This window comes from Felis catus, chromosome A1 (assembly GCF_018350175.1).
Source record: "Felis catus isolate Fca126 chromosome A1, F.catus_Fca126_mat1.0, whole genome shotgun sequence".
NCBI lineage: Eukaryota > Metazoa > Chordata > Mammalia > Carnivora > Felidae > Felis > Felis catus.
The window spans coordinates 232453442-232470765 of NC_058368.1; the positions used below are offsets into that span (position 1 = coordinate 232453442).

Here is a 17324-nt window from a genome sequence, read left to right on the forward strand (position 1 = left end):
TAGTCGGGAGATTTGCAGTGCAAATATCTGGTTACTTTATTATCTCAGTATAGTAATTATAACTGAGCAGAATCATAAAATTTTAGAGACATTTAAGACCAGAAATCATCCAGTCTAACACCAACCCTAAATCATGCATTTAAAATATTTTGAATATATTAATACATTAAATGTTAAAGGTATATTTTTTTCTCCATCGATACTCAAGGGCCAATGTTTGTACTCCAGAGCATCCTAAAACAGACCACCCTGCCCTTCAAGCCACACATTCTTTTAAGTGCATGCTATAGGCTATAAAATTCGTATTAGATCTCTACTACGAGTTGACCATCTCTTGTAACTGGAACTTCCTGACCCAATCCCCAGGTGATGTCCTGCCCACCTTCCCGAGGAATTATAGTTGTTCACGATTCTCTTTTCTATGACATAGTGGTCCTCCAGGCACATGGATTTTAGCTCATAGCTTTTGTCCCCATCAGAACCTACATTTCTGCTTAGCCTAAATGGCATCGACCTTGGTAGGGACTCTCTTACAGCAGTTTTATGGATTTCTTGTATGCACTGAGGTTTAGAATTAAAACTCTTGACACGCAGTTTCTGAACCTGGCTCAGAAGTGGCTTGGTGAAGCCCCAACGATTAGTCTGGTTCTAGAAACCCGAGTGCATTGTTCGTCACAGTGATGCTTCATGTAGCCAACTGAATGCACGTGGAATAAACACGTGGAATAAATGCACATGGAATAAAAGCAGAGTAATTATAGGTGGAGATAAAGATCAACCTAATGAGAAAAGCAAAGGCTGTCTCTTCAGTGCTTACTGTAGCAAAGGAGTTGGCTACTATCACTTGTCTTTTAGCAGAGACCTGGCAGGCAGAGGAGTGGGCAATTGCACAGTGGGGAAAAAGGGGTGACTCCAGTTGTGCTCTGAATGGAGGCTGCTGGCGTGAGGAACCTGGAGGTGGGCTAAGCAGACACAGGCATCCTCTATGATTGGTCAGGGTACCTATTTGGGTTTATCTTGTTGGTCTTAAGTTAGAAGCAGGAACAAAAATCAGGGAAGCTGTCAGGTATTAACTAAGTTCTTGCCCCATTTGGCCAATCGTTACAGGGGTTATTGATTGGTTTGGGGGACCAGTCCCTGGAGATAGTGGTCTGGCTTCTTACAAGCCTGACTCATAGAGAGCAGGCTGGCTTCCTGGCCTGGTTCTGTAGATGAGTTGATTTGCTGGCTGGTTGCTGCAGATTGTGGGTCAGAGTTCCATTTTCCTATATGGTCTGGAATTGTCCATTTGTATATCCAATCTTCCACATAATTGATTTCTAAAAATGTTTCTGTGCCCCTTCTTTTAAATTCTGCTCAGAGCTGCGGATCATGGAGATTTCTCTGGCTCTCCAGTGACACTCCAGATGCTGAGGTGATCCACACGACATCACTCACAATCTGCGATTCGTTAAGGTTTGCTTTACGCCGTAACATTTCATAAATGATGTGGGTTACAACGTAGACGGCAGTTGGCTTTTAAATTAAATGAAGTATTGTTTGGGGTAGTACATGGGTAAGTCTATGGAATATCAAATTTAAATATATCTCTGCTTTGGGAAATATGCAGTGAATTGGAAAGAAGAAACATATAATGTAGTCAATTTTAAAACAGGTCTTGCTGTCTTGCTGCTCTGCTATTTTTGGCAGAGTACGTTTTTATTTCCTGTACGATCAATCAAATTAACACAAAAACATGGCTGCCAGTCCCCCAGTAGCTGTGAGAAGGCAAGGTTTGCATCAAACCCAGCATCGAGCAAGCTAACGAAAAGTCAAACAGAAGAAGGATAAAACAGATTTTCAGTTAAGAATAAACTCATAGGAGATAAGGATTTATTCAAAAATAACATTTCTGTGTTTTTAATGAGAAATGACTGTGAGGTCCTTCCTTCTTCAGCTGACATAGATATATATGGCGTTGTAGAAGCTGGTTGGAGTTACAGTAATTATTTGTTTACCCTCTTCTCCTGCAATTGAATCTGAGCTCCTCAGAGGCAGAAGCCAGGTTTGTTGCTTATGGCTTTCTATCCCCATCCACTCACTTCTAATTCCTCCTCTATAGAAAAAAAGAGAACATCTGATTCAGGGAACACGCCAGTGAATGTCAAACGAATGGGTACGTGCAGAAATGAATGGATGAATGCTTTTTTTTTTTGATTCCCTGGTTTGTTCAAAGTATTAACAAGCCGTTTTATATTCTATAGCTATTTTATCCTTGGTGTACCCTTGTTTAGAATTGATTATGTACTTAATATTTTAGATGTCCTTCTAATATTAAAATCAAAGAATGTTATCAGCTGAATGAAATACAACATCCAAAATGAAACCCTAGTGTATATTTCTCATTAGGGCTCATTGGGGATGTTTGGCCACATGTTCTCATGTAATTTATCAGTGAGGGTCTAATAAAAAACAACAACAACAAAATGAAAACTATTTTGTATGTTTAAAGCAGAGACCATTAAAATGATGCTGCTTAACATATTCTGGAAACATTGAGAACCCAAAGGAGTTGGTAAAGCCATCCAGAGATGAACCACACAGGATGCTACTCTTGCCCAGGTTGGAGGCTCAGGGACAGGGTTGGGGTCACCCGAAGGCAGAGGAAAGCACACAATTCTGTCTGGATACACAGATGAGATACAGCTACTGCCAAAGGATCCATCAAAGATTGAGGGAAGGCAAGAAACTTTCTGGTTTCTCCCTTTCCGTTACCCTCCCATATCCTGTTGGAGCTCCTACTGTCAAGATCCTGCCAGAACAAAGCTGTCATGGAATAATGGGAAATACATCTTTCAGGGGGACCCTATGATGGAGAGTAGGGGGCAGGAAGGGGAAGAATGGATGAGAACCAACAAGTCCAGGAGCAATCCAAGGTGAGGGAGAGGGAGAAATTCATGATGATTATCCCAGAGTCTAATGTGGTTCAGACGGCTGATCATGCTCAAGTTATTAACGCAGTTGAGGAAATTCACTGTTAGAGGAATTTTCCTGACCTCCTAATCAGAAGGGGAAAAAAATGATTCCAACCCTCTTTCCAACAACTGTGTAATTCTGACTTCCCATATCTCTCCAAACTTACCTCAGGGTCTACATTCGCCCCATGTTTGTTGTCAATATATTGTTACTTCTGTGAATTCGATTGTCTTTTATATTTTAAGATGGTCCTTCTATTGTTGTCCTCGTATCATTCCAGACCCAAGAAACAATTGCTTACGCTTTATTCACCCATCTAAGGCTATTGATAAATGTGGGTAGAAGATACTTTACTGGAGAGCTGGGTGGGCTCACCTTGCCCACTGCATGCGATAGAACTTATGATGCCCTGTGTCTCCTTTTAGCTCCTCTGACGCTCACAATGTTTTACTAACTTATTTTCACCAGTGTAGACCCTACTTCATTGTTCTACCTGCTCTTTTCTCTCCCTCCTCACTCCTGCATTCATGCCTCACTCTCTTGCTCTGAGATAGGACCTGGAGACTTGCAATCTTGTTATGCCAAGCATTTAAGTCACCTCAGCTTTCATTGGTAAACTGAGCTTCACGTCCATCTAAAGTGTTTTGTAGATCAATGAGAACTCCCCCGTTATAGTATCTTCTCTATAGAAAATGGTAGTGGATTTAAATAATTAATAAATCATCATTACCCAGACCATCTTGGCCCCATAAAGGATACAGGATGAGTGTGTTTAGAGATAGATAATGAGATCAGGTTTTAGAAGTTTAAATTTCAATCGCCTTAGGATGTTTTCATGAAATTGTCCTGTATATAGTTTGGAAATGTGGATGTAAGTCCCAGAAAAAAGTCAAAGCATTGAAGGACATTTAAAAGTTGTCATTGGCAGCTAAAGACACAGGAACGAATAGTAGTGTCTGCAGACAACATGAGGACTGGGAAATTGGGCCTCTTGTCAGACTTTTGAGTTAACAGCAGATAATGGGAGAGAGTGGGGAGGAGGAGAAGAAGATATAGACTATGGAGAGCTGAATTGTGAAGAAGTGTTACCAGGAAAAGGTGTCAGAGACTTGGTGATAATTGTGAAAGGGCAAGCGGCTCCCAAAACATACTTTAACAGCTGACTTTAAAATGTCTCTTGGAAGGAAAACAGTTTCATTGGATATGGCAAATTACAGGCCACTGCTAGCTTAGCAAATGCAGTTTCTGGAAAATAACAAAGAAACCAATTTGGTGACTTGGCAACTTGGCCAATGAATGGGAGGTAAGGAATTATACTGAGCGGCTCTAGACGGCTCTATATAGGCATTTGGAAGTAAAGGGAAGAGCAGGGATAAGTCAACTACATGAGAGGGAGAATTGATGGGAATATTTGGACAGATTTCTTTCAGAGATGATGATGGATTGAGCTTGCCTTCAAGCAGGAGAAAGAAGACAAAAGCAATCGAAGTCATGCTTACTGGTGTAAGGTAAGATAAAGTCACACGTACCAGAGAGGGATTGGCCTTGGTCCGGAAGCAATGCTATTGTCTACCTGGAACTATATGAAAAAAATGGTGGGGTGCGAGATTCTTAAAATATCTGCTAGTTGTCTGCCTCCAGCTTCTACAAGGATCTGAAGGAAACCAGCAGAGAAGATGGAACAAATAGTTAATTAACGTATGGCATTTGTCTCAGATAAAGAAGCCCAACATGGATGGCTTGGGCCTGATGGGCCAGTCTAGACTGGATGTGAGGTGCACAAATGTTGTCAACTGGACAGAATGCTCCATGAATGAAAACCACTCATCTTTCCCTTTTTTCACACACGTAGGCACACCTGTTCATTCTGTCCTCCATATTTTTCTCACTTTAGTGGGGAGAAGGAAAACAAATTTCTCATGGGAGTGAGATGCTGGTCAAAGCCTTAGATTTGTTTCCTTTTTTCCTCTGGATTCTGCCTGTCCCTTCTAGAGTGCCAGATGTCGGTTTTGTGCAGAGGGAGCCAGCTTTACCTGAGAACTCAGTATAGAAGAGCCAAGGGGATGTTGAAGTTAGCAGGGCCAAAAGAGAGGGGTGAGTATGATGTCATAAGGAATGAGAACAAACATAAGATCACAAAGAAAAGAATCAAAGAAGAAGAAACCCTAAGAAAAAAGGTTCTCAAAGGGACTCCCCAAGTGGATTCTACAAGTTTTAGTCTTTACGCTGAGAATCTACTAATTGCACCATCGTGTCTCACAGTGACCTTGATTTTGAGTGTTATCCTGGTCATTCCAGATAAAGAAGTGAGTGCCACTAATTAAAAGGAGGTGTGGAATGAATGCAAAGGATTGTAGTGGTTCATCTGGGGGATGGGAAAGGCAGGGATTGGGATGATAGGAATACTGAATATGAGCAGAGGAGAGTCGCCAACACAATGTCATGTACTTTCATCTCATCTCATCTCATTCATTCATTCATTCATTCATTGAGTCAATTGGAGAAAAGTTTATTTGAGATACAGTAAATGCCTTGGGCCTCTCAGTGAGAATACTCAAGAAGTAATTTGCTCTGTGTTCTGGAGGAGTATCCAGTCCAGTAGGAGAGGCAGCTAAAAATTGAGTTATAACATTATGTGAAATCTGAGGTTATGGCCTGAATGGTGCTTATTCTAGCCTTGGGAGATCAAAGAAGGCTTTCCTGGGAAGGTCACGCTTAATCTGAGGACTGATGATACTCACTTATGTGAAAAACTGGTAAAAGTCAGGCCAGAAAATGAGTGTAGTGTGTAGATGAGAGACTGCAAAGGTCCAGAGGGTGGGCACAGTGGGAAAACCCACCCAGCCTAAAGGCAAGGATAGTTGGAGCCCAGGATTCCAGGAGGTGACTATGTTTGAGAAAGTTGCAATTCAAAGCAGAGCCTGGATTTTGTATTGAGGCAAAAGGGAGTCCTTGAATTGATGTGCATTTTTAGAAGAACTGCTCTCAATTAGCTGGGGTAGAAATTAAAGGAAATAGATCAGTGACCAGGAGCTTATTTCAGAGGACAGTTGAGAAGTGCCTGCACCAACATTGTATGTGGGAAAATGGAAAGAGGTAAACAAATCTGAACCATATGAAGACAGTGAAGTTGACAGAAGGATTTTTTTAAATCTGGTATCTTAGTGCACGTAGGCTGCTGTAACAAAAATACCATAAACTGTAAACTGGGTAGACTATTAACAACAGAAATTCATTTCTCACAGTGTGAAGGTCTGAAGTCCAAGATGAAGACACTGGTGCAGACCACTTCCTGGTTCAGAGATGGCCATCTTTTCGCTGTGTCTTCACCTTGGGAGAGGAGTGAGGGGCTCCCTGGGGTCTATTTTATGATGGTATTAATCCCATTCAAGGGGCCCCACCCTCAGGACCTAATCACTTCCCGAACACCCCACCTCCTAATACCTTTCCATTAGGAATCTGATGTCAACATATGAATTTGGGGGTGGGAAAACATCTGGTCTTTGCATCTGGCTATATCCTGGTTTCACCTTGCTCACATCTGATCAAATATATTCCACTATTCTTGTCCAGGATGTTTTGATTTCGTTCAGAACAACTACAGACAGAGGGAGTGGACTGGCTGTGTGCTGTAACTCGAACCAGTCAATGTTAATATATGAATAACTATCAATGAAACATGACTGACCAAATACACATTTGGCTCAGAATGACAATATTTATATTAGTTTCTGTTACTTGAGAATCTGCCAGGTATTGATTTCATCTTACATAATACACATACTTAACTGCATCTACATTTGTGTATGAGGAACAGCACAACATGAGAATTAGGCAGCTTGCCCACCATACATGGCTGGTAAGTCTGGGGGCCAGAGTCAAGGCCAGAGGTGTCCCACTCTAAAACCTTGTCCTTGGGGCAGAGCCTTGGCCAACTGGGATTCTTCCATTCTGGGAAAGGAGCTCCCTTTGTGTGACTACTGGCTTCTCTTCACTCTCCTCACTGTGCCCAGGAAAGAGCTGGGTGTAAACTCTAGGAAGAATGATCTCAGTGGCTCAGTGCCATCCTGTTCTCTGTCCCCTTTGGGAGCACCTGTCTGCCCCAGTGTGTCTGTCCCGCAGGTCTTGTCCTTGTCCTGGGCCACAGAGGGAGAGTTGCTGGTTTCTTTCCTAGAAGCCAATGCCCCCCACTCATCCGTTGTCAGGAATGGGTGTGACGATCGGATCAGGCATCTGCCCATTACTCCTCAGTTGGTGCAAAGCCCAGGCAGGGGAACAGGTGCAGTGTGCTCGGGCCCCATCTGACGCCAACCCCTGGGTCTCCCCATCACCCCACTGCCTGTCACGGTGAGATAGAACAGTGTGGACCACGACCACACTGATTTGTGTGCCCTTGGTTCTGGGAGCAAGATTGAAGCCCAAGCCCCGCCCTCACCCTGCCCTGAGTGACGTCACTTGCCTGTGGCTGCAGCTTGCTAATGTCATCTCCATGCGTGTGTCCTCGGAGAGGACCCTTGGCCGGGCAGAGACTCAGAACCTGAGGCCATGATGTGGATTCTGGTGCCGGCACCAAGTGCCATGGCTTCTACTGGTGGGTGGTCTCTCAACTTTGCCTCAATCTATTGAATTCCTTTGAAAATATTAAAGGCAATTTGTAGAACATCTTTACAAATGATATTGAAATGCTAAAAAATCAAGACATCAAGGTACAGTATTTGCTCAGGGCAGGTTTTCTCATGTTTAATATTTCCTCTCAGATTCTTTTCATCGTTCTTTTTCACATAACATTTTGTGCTGTAATTTTCTCTTTTTAGGTCTTCATCTTTGCTAAGCCATGTGTTGGAAGAAATAAAATAAATTTATTTTGTTCTAAATTTATCTTACACTAGAAACATTCCTTGGCAAATTAGTTAAAGTCAGCCTTTTATTTTGAAAAGAAATTGCAAGCTGTTGTTTAAAAACAAGGTTACTTTTTATAAAAGAAGAAAGGAACATAATCAGTATTGGTAATGTGGTGACCTGAATTTCACTGCTTCGAAATGAGGACTAGGGTCACCTGGGTGGTTCAGTTGGTTAAGCGTCTGACTCTTGGTTTTGGCTCAGGTCATGATCTCAAGGTTCATGGGTTTGAGCCCCAAATAGGGCTCTGTGATGGTGGCGTGGAGCCTGCTTGGGATTCTCTCTCCCCCTCTCTCTGTCCCTTCCGCACTCGTGCTATCCCTATTAAATAAACTTAAAAAGCAAAAAGAAACGAGGACTACCGTGAGCAAAGTTTTCTCCTCTCTGATGTTAACCATGACAAATTATTAGAGGAATGAAAACCACTTCAGAGTTTGAGAGGTTGGGTATATTTTCTGTTGCCTGAGAATAGTGCTTACTCTCTTAGTTATTGATTTGGAATGAAGCTTTCTGAAGCACTGTGGATTCGCACCTGGTCCGGGTTTTACAACCACCTATCCTCAAGGGACCGTATCAGAACATGTTTCTTAGAAATCAACCTAGTTTGCAAATTGAAAGTTAAATATTTGATTCTGGTATATATGAATGCAAAAGGTTAATGCCCTTAAAAATGAGGTGATTCGCTGTAAAGATAAATGAAATGCAAACCATAATCATTTTAGTTTCTGCTAGTAACTTTAATTTCCCCTATTGGTAATTGTAGTGTTGGGGTTGAGATGTACGACACATTACATTTTGGAAAAGCCCTCAAATCGTTCACTATATTATAGGGGGAAATATATAGAGTAAGAGAGCCAGATCTGCTTTATATTTATTGAGCAAATTATTCTTCCCCCAGTGAAGCTGCCTTTAAAAGTTTTACTAGTGACTTAGATAATAACTGCCAATCATTAAAACAAAAAAACAGCAAAGAAACATCCAAGAGCAGTAGAAAGAAGAAAGTAATGAATCACCAAAAATTGAAATAATCAATACAGATAAGAGAAATGCATTTCATACCTTTAAAATGCATACATTAATCTATTCATACGCCATATATATATACATATATATATATATAGTATTTTATATGTAATGCAGACATAAAAATATGCATATGCATAGAGTAAAAAGCATAAGCAAATGAACCAATATGGGACACATATTGTGACCAAAATATTTAAACAATGTAATTCAGTATCAACTAACTCCAAATAATTTAAGCTCAAAATTCTAATATTTAGTTCTCAAATGGCCGATACTTATATTATGACAACTCTTAAACTTTCTGTATTATTTGAAAACTTCCTGAAATAAAAAGAGCATTGACCCCACGAAGAAGTCTATGCTCCAACCTCTGAAGCCTGTAAATTTGTTATATCACGTCTTGTTCAGATGGCTCAGACCCTGTCCTCTTGGGCTCTGTAATATCCCTATAATTATGAAACAAGAATAGTATTGCACTGTAATCTATCATGTAAAACTATATATATGGAAAACTTGACCAGTTTTTAAAGAAATGTATCATGATCACAAAGGCACAATAAAGCTGTATCCTAAGGACTCCTAGCAACGAAGCTAACAATAAACTTAGTGAACGCAAACCATATTCATATTCTCGGTTCATTTATTTTTGGAAAAGTCTAGCATATCCAGTAGTTTCAGAGATTTCATTTTAACTTTAAAATTCTAATCTATTTAATTGGTAGCTAGCAGCCTGTTATAATAAGCTTTAGAAAACCATAAGAAATGCTTTGTTAATGTGTATAATTCCTATGTAAAGACGTAGCTTCTCTGTTTTTTTTTTTTTTAATGAAGAAATGCACTTTTTCCCCCCCAAAAACGATTTACCAGATGTACTTAAATTTATGGACCTTGAGATGGGGTGGTTACCCTGGGTCATCCAGTTAGGCCCAATCATATCATATGAGCCCTGAAAATTAGAGAACTTTCTCCAGCTGAGGTAGACAGGAATGCCAGAGAGATTTCAAGCCCGGGAGGAACTTGACTTTGGCTTTGAAAATGAAGGTGGTCATGAGCCAGGGAATTCAAGTATCTTCTAGAGCCTCTGGCCAGAAGCTAACGAGCAAATGGGGACCACAATGCCACATCCACCTGGAACCGAACTCTGCCATCAACCAGCATGAGTCCCAAAGTGGATGCTTTTCGGCCTCCAGCAGGAACAGCTGTGCTGGCATCTTGACTTGTGAGGACAGGAGCAAAGGAATCAGCCAAACCATGTGGATTTCTGACCAGAAATTTCTGGTCAGAATTGTGAGACAATACATTTTCTGTTTTAAGCCTCTAAATCTGTGGTAATCTGTCATGGCAGCAACACTAAAGTGAATACAATACCCATATTGTTTTTATTTTTCATTTATCCCAAACCGATAGAAATATCTAAGCAGTGTGGTCCATCTTCCACCGAGCAATCTTCGATTCGTGGCTAAAAAGTGCACGAAGGTGTGTTTGGGAGTAGCGAATTCGCCATGGCGGCACTTTTCTGAGTGTAGGAAGGACGCGGTATGCAACCACGGGTTTTAAGTTCAGCTACTTGTTTCAGAATACAGAGAGCCAGTATTAAGTCATCCAAAATAATAAGGAGGCAGAGAACAAACAACTAAAACGGTTGCCGTAATTCAGAGTAATACAAGAAATATTCTTTTTTTAAATATTTGTTTATTTTTGAGAAAGAGTGGGACAGTGTGCAAGCAGGGAGGGGCAGAGAGAGAAGGAGACCCAGAATCCGAAGCAGGCTCCGGGCTCCGAGCTGTCAGTGCAGAGCCCGACACGGGGCTCCAACCCACAGACCTTGAGACCATGACCTGAGCGGAAGTCAGATCTTAACCGACTGAGCCACCCGGGTGCCCCACAAGAAATATTATTTTTTGTTCTACCTAAAAAGCATGCCTCTGTTTACATGGAGTTTAATTTATGGCTAATTAGCTGGCAGTTAGGTGGCTTTGTTTCACTTCATGTGTCTTCTCTCCTAATGTTTCGATCTGAAAGCGATCTTTCCTCTTTTTCCTCATTTTTCCGGCCCCTGTGTTAGTATGTTGACATAATGCTGTGCTTACATTTTCCATCTACCCACCCCCCAAATAAGATCTTTTCAACCGAGTCAGGATGCACACTTTTAAATTTGGCCCTAGTTTTCACCAAAAGCCCCTTGCTTCCTCTAAATTCTGTGAATCCTAAATACACCATTTTGGAAGTCTGACTTTTATTTTTTTAATCTAAACTTGACATTGATTGATCAATATCAGCATTTTCTCAGAACTGGCAACTTGGTTTCTCTTCAATGAGTAATAAATCAAAGCAGCTTGCACGGAAACACTTTGATTCAGACTCATTGAAGGAGATGCAGTTCTCATTGGACTTGATCAAAGGCTGATCATCATTAAGAAATATAGGAATTTTCACCATGTGACTATATTGACCTAATAATTAAAGATACTATAATGTTCCGTGTGAATTCTTGCTTCTGTCTGCCTTCTTTCCTTCTCAATTCTTTGTGGCACATGCCGAGCAGAGAAGATTATCCGGTTGCTTCTCTGATGCTGGAGGAACACCGGTTTCTGTCCATGGTGTTCCTGTGCAAAGACTGAGACAGGCCCTCCACGGTGACCCAGATCATTGTCCGGAGGTGTCATTAATATGGGGAACTGCACTCTCCCCCCACATTCTTCAATCAAGCGGTGGTAAAATCCTGCCAGGTCTCTATTTTAAGTCAGTAGGAAAATCTCACAGGCAGGAGTCCCCGCCGCAGGGGCTGTTCTTGGAAATGAAAATGTCTTGGCTTCTTAAAGTGTTGGAAATGACAGCGAAATATCTTTTACACTATTACCAGGTATTTTCCCTTTGCTTTGTGTTTACTCTTAAAACCATGCAGGTCACATAAATGAAAATCCATAAAAGAAAACAAATCAGGAGGAATATTCTTCCAGTTGGCTCAACCATATCAGTAGATAGGACACATGTACTGGTATGAATAAAAGGCATTACTTGCATTTTTCAGGAAAGAAAATGCAGCCAACGCCCTGTAGTAAGAGTGTGGGGGTCACAGCTTCTGGAACTGCTAAGACCCTTGATTTGGTTCTGTCTCTTCTCTTTGTAGGGTTATCCCCCAACACCATGGCAGCAGGGCCACCGCATGGAGCTGCAGAAAGGACCAGAGACAATGTCTCCATCCCCGTTTGCCTGGGGCTGTAGCTCGACATCCCTGTCCCAGGACCTCATGCGCCTGAGGTGTTACCACGGACAGCTCTTAGTCTGGGTCTCAAGTGGGTAGAAAAGAAGCTTCCCAATGTCATCGTTGACGCTCATGGAATAAGACAATCTGCTCAAATAATTCTTGCATGTGTCTATACGGGATTTCCTTATTTTTTAACATGAACATTTGGAGCCGAGAGCCTGAAGACAAAGACTTGGATCTTGACTCCCTGCCCCAGCTTCTCGTCCATGGAATGGTCCAGCCATCTGTCCTCTTTCCTTGTCACGGCATCGTTGGCTTCTCTCGGTGAGCGAATGCCTACTTCTCCTGTTGGAAGAAACTGACTTGGGACCTGTGAGCTGACATCGCTCATTTTCTCTAGAGATTTGGCAGAATAGGGCTCTGACGGCTGTCCTCCCCTGCTCCACGGCGGCCCCTCCAAGTGCCCTGTGCAAGGCAGACCTTCCCCTGCGGAGGAGGAATGTTCTGCCTGCCAGGGAAAATGGTACAGCTGGGCTGCCTGGTTAGGACTTTCAAACCAGCGCTCAGCGCCCAAGTACGGAGGTGCCTTCAGGGCAAAGCAGGAACGGCAAATTCTGAAATCCTTCTGGGCTCTTCTGATTCTGTTATGTAAGTTGCTTTAACAGGTGTATTGAAGCAGATCTAAAATTAGCCAACAGACTTTTTCCAAATCATTTCTCTTGGAAAGCTATTGGCCTGGAGTGATCAGCCTCACGTGTTCCGAAAGCCGGGGAGGGGGGTTAAGGATGGGCTGAAGAAAGAAGTGACAGGGAGGAGAGATCTACCTGCACAGAGGTCTCTGGCTGACCGTCCCGCCCCTGAGGCGGCAAACCCACGCGCAAGGCAGAGCGGCCGCCCAGATGAAGGCGCTGAAGGGCCAGGGCAGGATAGACGATGGGCACGCTGTGTTCCCAGGGGACCGTGTGGTCCGTTTTGAAGGGCCAGGGCTGCGTGTAACTGTTCCCGCTCGCGGGGCGCTGTGACGGGTCGGCAAGACACGCGTGGGCAGGGACGGGGTGGCGGAGGGCCAGCGCCCCTGCTTTCCTGGGAAAGCGCTTCCGACACGCCAGCCATGTCCCTCCCAGCGCCAGTCCCCGAGCTCCCGTGTCATCATCACTCGCTGAGTAAAGCCCACGGAGGGGTTGGCATCCTTTGTCTCGACAGTCGGGACAGGACATTCACGGGCGCCGTTGATCAGCTGAGAAGATTGGAGACGCTGAGCTGAATCCCGGGAACCTCCGCTGTCCTCCTCTGCGCACCGCACACATCCAGGAGGTGACCGAGTGCAGGGCCGCGCGAGGCAGTGTCTGGGGACGTGCTGCGTGTCGCTCGGGGCGTCTGCCGTGCTTGTGTGCAAGTCTCCGTCTGGGGGCGCCCCGCGGACGTCTCGGCGTCTGGCAGGACCCCGGGGCTGGTGCGCGGCGGGCGGAGGAGGTGACACGCGAGCCTGGCCGCCCCGCGGGGGAGCTGATTGAGGCCTCCCGTCGCGACGGGGCTGTGGGTGTGGACGCTGAGCCCCGGGAACCCGGCGATGTGGCCCCGTGACTGTCGCGTCCGCGCTTGTTGCGTTTTCCGGTGAACGGCCAGCCTCGGCCGCCCTTAAAGGGTCACGTCATGCAAGGTGGTCGCGCACCTGTTTCCTCGAGGGGTGGGGGCGGCTCGAGGCCCGGGGCTGCACCCTGTCACCTCTGTCACCCGGCGTGGCCTAAGGGGACGAGGAGTGAACGAAGCGGACACTCGTCTGGTGACGCTGCGCGATCGACCGCGGTCTCAGCCAAATGCACGGAAGGTCGCGGACGCCCGAACTCCGCGCTTTGCTCTGCGGAGGATGCAGCCACGCCGACGGAGTCCCCCCACCCCGCCCCCCTCCACGGTTCTCGGTCGCCAAGAGTCTGCAACCGGGTCCTGAGGCCCCGAGTCTTGTCCCTGAAGCCCGCTCACCCGGGAGGGCACCTCGGGTGGTTTCACCTGCTGCGACATTTGTCACACTGCCCCGGTCCCGGTGCTTATGCCGCCTCCCAGGGGCCTCAGGGGACAGGCGACACCTGGGTCCCCTCCGGGGCCCAGATGGTGGTGGAGAAGGGGCCTCCAGGGCCGAGCTCCCCTGGGGCCTCTAACCCCTGCTCCTCTCGGGGCCTCCAGCAGGGGGCCTCCTGCTCCTCTCGGGGCCTCCGGCCTCCTTGGCCCTTTCCCAGGGTCTGACACTGTTCCTGCTGCCCACGAGGTTCTCCTGCCTGTGATTCCTTCACAAGGACGTGTTTCTTTCCTGGTTAAACCTGTGGCCTGGGGACACTCTGGGCTCCTCAGCAGCGGCCACACTGCCCTGAAAAGCTTCTGCTGGACGCGAACTGGTTTGTCCGGCAGCCAAGTTAACAGGGAGACGCTTTTAGACCATTTTCAGAATCATTCTTTTGCTCTTGGCTTTCAGCTTCATAATCATAAGGGTTTAGATGCCCTTGGGATTTAGTACAAGGCCACGGGGCTTTCGAAGTTGCTGGAGCAATTCCTGCGTCCAGTTGTATCAAGAACAAGGTCAAAGGCAAGAAACAGGTCTGTTCATTATGGATAATTTATATCAGGCAGCACATTTTACGATTTCTCAAATAGACACCTTTCTTATCTGTGATGGAGGCAAAGTGATATTTCTGGTTTCCAAATAAATCAGTCAGTAGTTTCCCTGATTTCTGGGACTAGGCAGAGGTCTAATAGGTCCTAAGCACTGGTCTGGTCCTTCATTTCCTGGCAATAAATAACTTCCTGATATTTCTATCTAGTAAATTTAACCTACTGACTCCAAGAGACATTTCAGTTATTGAATCTTTTTCTGGGGGCAAGAAATAACAATGCTCAGTGCCCATGCTCCTCTCTGTCCTGCTTCCTCTCCAAAAGCCAACAGATAATGATAATATGTGAATTCTCTCCTTAATTAAGTTGGCTCCCTGTATAGTGTCCGCTCAATGAGCCATCACAGCACTGATCTGCTGTGTAACACACAGCCCTCTTTCTTATTCAAAGGAATTGGGCTGAAAATCCTAAAGTCCCTTATTGTCACATACTCGTCTCTCCATTACTACCCCCAGTACATGAATGTAACCTCCTGGTAACTAGTCTCCCAGCTGTCCCCATGAACCCTACCTCCTGGTATGCACACCCTCAGGCAGCCCCCTCCCACATTGAATCTGGCTGGCCTGTGTAACCAGGAGAATATGAGATTCGTGATGCTGTGTGATTTTTGAGACTTGTGTGTAAGAAATATAAATGGCACTCTTGAACTTTGGCTATGATTTCTCAGACCACTTGCTTTAGGGAAATCCAGGTGCCAGGTAAGAAATCTGTTTACCTTGAGACTACTAAGCCAAGGTGTTTTGTCACATGGAGACGGGGGGGGGGGGCTGGTCTACCCTAGATTTTCCAGCCATCCCAGGTCCAGATCTGATGCCAGGCATGTGAGTGAAGAGGGCTCCAGCTGTCTCCAAGTCTCAGCCTTGACCTGCCTCAAGTGATGGAGACACCGAGAAGGAGATGACCAGATGAACCATCAAGGGCCAGAACCACCAGAGACGTGAATACGTTGTTTTAATTCTGTAAGTTTGGGGATGATTTGTTACATGGCAGTAAATAACCAGAACACCACATCATAATTGATTGACCGAGAAGAATGTACATCTGAAGATTAACACACTCACCTTGAGTTTGGTCCAGTGAAAGTAGTAACTTTGTTCATCCGCTCTTTTTCATAAATGGCTTAATAAACTCATTCTTTTTAATAAATGACCTTTACTAAAATTCTTAGTTTTGGCAAATGACCTCTATAGATCACCTGGTCATGGAGTTCCCAAGGTGACTACAATACAATATAGTCATTGCAATTGTTCCATAAACTTTCTGGAAACCTCCACATCCCAAAAGACATTCAAAACAGAATAAAAATACCCTGTTGGATGCAGAATTTGTTGAATACACCCTGATTGAATTTGTTGTTGGTCTCCTGGAATTTCTGATATCTTACCAACTCAGAGCTGTTCCTTGTATCTTTGGAAAATTTAATACCACTCTTTGAAGGATTTTCACATAATGTAACTTTTGGTCAACTTCATGTGACTAATGTAGAAGAAAAAATGACTGAGACTCTCACATTAGAATTAATATTAAGATAGAATATTTAATGCCAAAGAGAAACATGAAATGGTCTCATGCAATAACATATGCATTCTTGACCCTCTAATCCACTTTCTGTTCTCCCTGGGGGATAGTATTGTAGGTTTAGGAGTAAATTTAATCAGGTCTCTCTTCTAATAAAATATTTCAATGAATTTTTTTAGTGCTTATAGGATAAAAAAATATTTAATACATACATTATGAAGATCTTATAATGTATCTATTATTCAATAAAAATATTGGACCAATTCCATATTCCAATGGAAAAATATCTACCTAACATCATACAAAAATAATTATGTATAAATCAAAAATCTAAACATTATTGTATTCTCTCATCTCTCCCCTTTTTCTCTCATGTTTACTTTGTTTTCTACCCAGTAATTTCAGAGTAAAATTATGGGCTTTTATTGATGGGCTCTATTCTCACAAGGGCTCTATTGATGGGCTGGCACAAGTTTTGTTACATGTAGAACAATGTCTTCTGTTAGTACGAACTATGCTCAATTAGATGCCTTTTATGTGATGTTTTATGACTTTTACATAAAAAAAAACCCTTGAAAAATAGATGTGCAAGTCAATAGTATTCCCAGCCATTGTCCATGAGCTAGCCACTCACATTCATGGAAGGCTTGTCACTGCTCTGATATTAAATCTTTGCTCACATCGGTTTGGACAAGGGTCCATGGGAACACCAATGCAGAAAAGGGATAGTCTTATGATTCACCTCACCTGGAAACAAATGAAAGCAAGTCCTGGATATGTTGGGAGATGATGCAACTATGAGTGACCTGGCTTCCCTCCTGTGAGTCTCGTAAAGCCATAAGATGTAGACTTCCTGCTCACAGATTTTACTGAAGGAACAGTTGTGCAACAATACAGGTGCAACTGCACCCTGGTTGTTATATTTGACACTTTTAATCATCCTTTACCCCTTGTCAATGTCCATTTATTTTTTCTAATGTTTGTTTGTTTGTTTATTTTGAGAGAGAGACAGAGACAGAGACAGAGACAGAGACAGAGAGAATGCAAGCAAGGG

The 17324-nt window shown here is 43.9% G+C and overlaps 1 long non-coding RNA gene across 1 annotated transcript; it reads left to right on the forward strand.

The window, feature by feature from the left end:
• Window positions 1-1360: 1360 nt before the first annotated feature.
• Window positions 1361-5047, forward strand: LOC109493128. The gene is made up of 3 exons (XR_002744813.2): window positions 1361-1455; window positions 4375-4463; window positions 4948-5047. It is a non-coding gene; the product is annotated as an uncharacterized LOC109493128 (long non-coding RNA).
• The last annotated feature ends 12277 nt before the right edge of the window (window positions 5048-17324 follow it).